The 6038-nt window shown below is 29.4% G+C and overlaps 1 long non-coding RNA gene across 1 annotated transcript; it reads right to left on the bottom strand.

The window, feature by feature from the left end:
• Positions 1-1536: 1536 nt before the first annotated feature.
• LOC114276736 (uncharacterized) lies at positions 1537-4011 on the bottom strand. Its single transcript, XR_003634353.2, has 2 exons — positions 3699-4011; positions 1537-2090 (listed from the first exon to the last, which is right to left on the bottom strand). It is a non-coding gene; the product is annotated as an uncharacterized LOC114276736 (long non-coding RNA).
• Between the last annotated feature and the right edge of the window lie 2027 nt (positions 4012-6038).

The following is a 6038-nucleotide window of genomic DNA, read 5'->3' as shown; positions in this document are numbered from 1 at the left end:
GACATTTTGAGTTGTGATACTCTTTAATATCATCAAAAGCATTTATAATAAAATCTACGTTATGATTTTGAACAATATTTTTCTCAATGAATGAATGTGATTAATTAACTTGTTCACATTTCCTACACCTTTTCTTCTTTGTATGCTAATATTTCTAACAGTCACTAATTAAGATAAATGATTTTTTTGTTATACATTGTCTAAATTTTTTAATTTTATACTTTGATTACATGTTTCATAAACATAAAGGGATGGCCACTTAAATTTTTTGAAACCTACAGAGAGTGATGACTTGAATTTTTTTCAAAACTTACAAAAGTCGAATCTGTGTAAAAGGATTTTTAATCGAGGGGACCCTAAAAGGAATTTTTTTTTCAATCGTAAGGGGTTATTTCTCTAGGTCTATCCTTGGGTACAAAATAGTGACACTGACCTGTTAGTTATTCATTCTCTTTTGATGATTCGACTACTATGATACAAATTATTGGGGTAGAACTCATCTTTAAACATTAACTTGCAAAGACAGAGTGTCCAAAAATCTTATATTTATGTCATAAAATCTATTATTAACTAATGTGAGATCATAAGATTGCATCGTGCTATTGACAACCAAATTCTTCAATTTTTTGTGTCGAAAGGTTGACTTTCTTTTGCCATTAATTTTTTAAAAATTTAGCTAAAACCTCTCCATCAGATCATTATTTAATGAAAATGACAGCTCAATTTATTTTGCTTCATAAGCCCCTAAGAAAAAAACACATAATTGAATAAGAATAAAGTAAAATATCTTTTTTTTTTCTTGGACAATATTACCAAAATAAGTAACATGTTATTGTAAGATAGATGTTACTATTTACATCAATTTCGACGGTAATATATTTTTTTAAAAAAATTTCAGTCAACGTAGATCCTATTTGATAGATCTTGATGGGAAAATTTTAAAAATACTTATTTTATTAAAAATCAACATTTACATCAAAAGTTATATTATTTTAAAGTATAATATTTTGATAATAATGATATATGTTAAATTTTTTAAGAAAAACTTTTTATGCTTATTTTTAATGCATTAAAATTTTATTGCGAAAGAATTTTGACCGAATCTCCCATAATTTTTCCCGTCAATTGCATATGGAAAGAGTTAAGATGATACACTTTGCAGTGAGTGTTATTTCCTTCCTTCAATTGTGGCTTTAATTTGTTTCTTCTGAGAATTGCAACTGTGTTTGGGAGATTTATACAACGCAAGGTATTTCAGAAAATTTCTAGCAAAATTAACTGAACAGTTTAGAGATTGATTGCATTCCACCATTCTCAAGCACACCCAAAAGCTTATTTTGAATATGAACTATATTGATGCTGACCATGATCCCATTCATAATTATGATTAGTGCCATGCATACAACAAAAATGTTCATATTATTATTATTATTATTATTATTATTTTTTTGGTGTGTGGAGACAAAAAAATGTTCAAAATTTGATTGCATAGTGTAAATTTAAATTTGAGTCAGTATAAGCCACATTCAGTATAAATGAGATAAGCTAAAAATATTATACTCCTTTTTCTAGTTGATAAGCTAACACACTTTTGTAGTTCAGAGATACAACATTTTAAGCCCCCAAAAGGATGACATGATACTAAAATAGATGGAAATATATATATCTAAAATGTAAAACCAGATTGATAGATGGCTACTATTGACCTACATATATAACTGACACCTATGGTTTTACACACACAAAAAAAAAAAGAGGGGAATTCTAGGTGGGTCCATGATGTTGTGTTTTGGGTTCACTTGCTGCTCAGGGTTTGCTGGATTTGGAGGGCTTTGGGTTGGAGGTGGAGCAAAGGTTGAGGTCAGGAATTGAGTTTGGGCCACCACTGGATTTTGGGTGCTTGTTTGGCTTGTTGGAAAGTTTCTGCTTGAGCTCAGAAAGCAATGTTTGATTTTCTTGGTTGAGAAGTTGGGCTTTCTTCCTAAGCCTCTCATTCTCTTGCATTATGTAACAGTTCTGCAAGTACAGCTCTGAGTTCAGCCTTTCCATCACTGTGAACACTAACTTTTTTCAACACTGCTGTAATAGCCCTGAAACCCAAAACAAAACATAACAGAACAAAAAAAAAAATTTAATTAAATAAAAAAATGTATGTTAGATTACATTTTTCATTGCCAACAAAATTATAAAACAAAGACAGACCATCCAGTAATTGTACTTGGAAAACTCAAAAAACCCATATGGCCATAACAAAGAACAAAAAATGCACAAAATTCTCTATTCTCAAATTTCGTTGTCAGATATTTGGTCATAACTGGAGATTCTCGATACATTGTATGATTAATAATAAATTGAGATTTAAGAATTTTGAAAACAGAACTACAGAGCAAAAACAAATCCAAAATGGAAAAAAAAAAAAAAAAAAACGATATCTACATCATTATGTCTAAATGCACTTCCAGTTGTGTTGTATGATCATGATAGATTCTTACCGTATGGTATGATTGACCATGCATTAAAGTGAAAGATTCGAAATCGAAAAATCTCACAAATAAAGTCATATGCATATAAGATAATAAAAAATAAATGGAATTTTGTAAAAAAAATAATGCAGAAAAAAATCAATTTTTTTTTTTTAAATAACATGTAGATTTACATGAAGGAACCCATGTTTTATTAATGCTGTGTTTGGTTGAGGGATTTGAAGATGGATTTGAGGAGGGATTTGGAAAGGGAATTGAAAAAGATAGAGGAAATCTGAAAAAAAATATACTTATATTTCACATAATTTCACATACCTTTTCCTTTCTCTTTTCAAATTTCCCCACAAATCTCCCAACCAAACAAAGCATAAATGAAAAAGGGTATACCCACAAAATCAAAATACAAAACAGAATGTGAGCAGAGCCAACCATAATCAACTGTCAAAAGGTTCAAAGCAAAATTGTAAAATTTTGATTCCTAATTTTCCTTGACAAAATGAGGAATTGCTGTGATTGTTACTAACCAGAAATGAAGTGAAGAATGGGAAGAAAACAGAGTAGGATGTTGATGAATGAGTGGAAAAAAACAGAGGAGAGTTGTTTGATAAATAAAGAAACCAAAAAGGAATAGAATAACATTAAATCCAAATCTACACTCATTTAAATAATGTTTGTATTTGCTGACCTCACAAGTCAGGAATAAAGATACTAAACAACACAATCTGCAAATCAATGTATTCACACATACTGGCATGTTGTATATCTATATCTGCTTACATATATTCTTGACTTGCATATATATGAGAAGAATTTTTCTTTTTCTACAAGGCAATGAACCGAAAGTAACGGAAATCAAAGACAGAGAAAGAGGAAGAAAATCATTCAAAAAAGAAAGTAAAAATCAAATGTTGGAGAATCCAAGACTGTGAAAGAAGCATTCCAGAGCCACATCAGAGAGAGAGAGAGAGAGAGAGAGAGAGAGAGAACATATATGCATGTATGGGAATGTATGCAAAACATATAAGCATTTGGTGAAGAATTGGGTGAGATGGAAAACAGAGGCAACCAACAAAAAGTTAAAATTTCAACAAAAAAAAAAGTGTACCCATCTAACACCTTTGTCAGTGAAACAAAGCAAAGAAGAAACTTGAAAGAAGCACTTAATTCTAAGAGAGAGAGAGAGAGAGAGAGAGAGAGAGATTCAAAAAAGATCACCTTTTGAAAGGTTGGTTAGGAGGAGGAGGTTTGGCCGAGGAAGCTTTGGGTGTGTCGATGTGTAAGAAGAAGTTCTGAGCAGTAAAAAAGAAAAAGAGAGAGAGAGAGTTGGAGAGAAGTGAGGGACAGAGCGAACAATGGGGAAGTCAATATATAGTGGAAAAAGTAGGAGAGAAAAACAGAGTTGAGATGAGAGAGAGTAAAAGGGGGGAGGGTGTTAGGGAAACATGCATTGCGCTCTCTCTCTCTCTCTCTCTCTGTCTCTCTCTCTCGCTCTCTCTATCTGTCTGTCTGCCGCAACAATCATGCATGTGTAAGCATGGAAGGCGGCCGATATAGGCAAGGATTTTAATGTTCTTTACTATGATCATGACCATCTAAGCAAGGATTTTATTCTTATGTCCATTTTTTGGGTCATGGATTTTCTATTTCCTTTATTTTAATGATAATTTTTTATTTTTATTTTTATTTCATAGGATAAAATATTAAATAATTCAGTAAGTTAAATTATAATAAAAAAATTACAGCCACCTTATTGAGTCTCCATTTGAAAAGTGAGTTGACTTTTAATTTTTTAACTTTTTTAGCTATTTTAATTTGGGTTAAAAAGTTTAGTTTGTGAAAGATTTTTTGACTTTTTAGTTTTTTTGACTTTTTTTTTTTGTAAAAAAAAAGTGTAATGATTATGAATTCGATATGATATTTTGTTTGCTGTGATTAAAATAACTTATTTTATCTTTTGTGACTAAAATAACTCAAAACCTCCTTGCCAAACAGAGCCTCACTCAATCAAGAACTTTTTGCTGTCAATTACTCATAGTCAATCACCCCATTTAATGTTGATCTAATTTTCAATGGGACCTCAAATGTTTTTATGTTTTATTTTTTTCAATTCAGTCATTGAAGCAGGGACGTTGAAGCAAGCTTACTGCTATGAATTTCTGATATATGTTTTGTTACTCAGGCTTTATTTGTAATAATTTAGAAAAGTGAAAAAGTTAAAAAGTTATTATCTTATTTAAGTCATATAAGTCACGTCACTGCTCTATCACATCACTTCAAATTTAATCTATACTTAACTTATATTTTATAAAAATTTAAAAAATATACTTATTTAAATGATCCTGACCCATCCCTATGTAGTTTTGTTATTGTAAAATCTCCTGTCATCTTCATCTTGCTAAGAGGTTGGCACGTTTTGCGAAATTTTTTTGTATTCTGGCTTTCGGAGATACCCACTTTCCTTACGATAATGGTTAGGCACTAGGAAATATTTCTCTTTATTTTGATTTCCATTTCTACTTGTAACCATAATTTTAGTTTGTTGGTTTGTTGTATGAATTATTATTTACTATTTTATCTTATTAATTGAAGTTCTTATTTCTACGGAAAAAAAAAAGTCGTTCAACTTTGTTTTAATTTTCAATGTGACCTTTTTTTAGTGTAATCCTCAAAATTTTCTATTTAAGCCCCCTAGTTTTCATAATTAAATCAACATAGCCCAATCCATTTGTTGAATATAGGAAAAAAATAACTATCATTTTGTATCAAGTGCTTTTAGATTGAGCTTTTTTTAGGGTTTACACTAAAAATTGTTAATAAATGAGAAAAATATGAAGAAAAAAAATTATGAACAGTTTTATGTGAAATTATTTATTTTGTCTTACAAGATGTATTATTTTACATAAAATTGTTAGTAATTTTTACTCTGCATATTTTTTCTTCTCAAATTTAAAACTATCATTTTCTTATTTTAAGTCTTATTTAACATTAAATTAATTGAAACTACATCCCACATCTATTAATAGACTAGAGACATTGAATTAATTATTAAAGTTTGAGGGCTTAAATAAAAATTTTAAAGAGTGAATATAGAGAAAAGTTGGACGGCTTAAATTAAAAATTTAAGTTTGAGAAGATCTCATTGAAAATTAAACCAAAATTATGGGGACTAATTTAAAAATATCCAAAAATAAAAAATTTGAGGCATGATTTAATTAGTGTGAATATTTTGGGCCAAAGGTGTGGGATACATTGGAATCCAAAAAATGCGTTAAATATAATGGTGATATACAATGTAGCTAAATAATGAGAATCTTACATTGCAATAGGACTACATGGCAGATTAGGAATCCAAAAATGTTAGAAATTCTAAAAATTTTATTAAAAATTTTATCACATGTCTTGCATGATATGAAACTCACATTGTGTGGGTTCCATATTTATACGAGACATTTAATAGAATTTTTAATAAAATTTTTAGAATCTCTGACATTACTTTTAAAAATCCGCAATAATCTTTGATTTGAAAATCTAATGGTTTAAGTTTAAATTTGAAAC

The sequence above is a fragment of the Camellia sinensis genome, chromosome 10 (genome assembly GCF_055761805.1).
Source record: "Camellia sinensis isolate YWXY chromosome 10, ASM5576180v1, whole genome shotgun sequence".
Lineage (NCBI taxonomy): Eukaryota > Viridiplantae > Streptophyta > Magnoliopsida > Ericales > Theaceae > Camellia > Camellia sinensis.
This window is presented reverse-complemented; position numbering and strand designations above follow the sequence as displayed.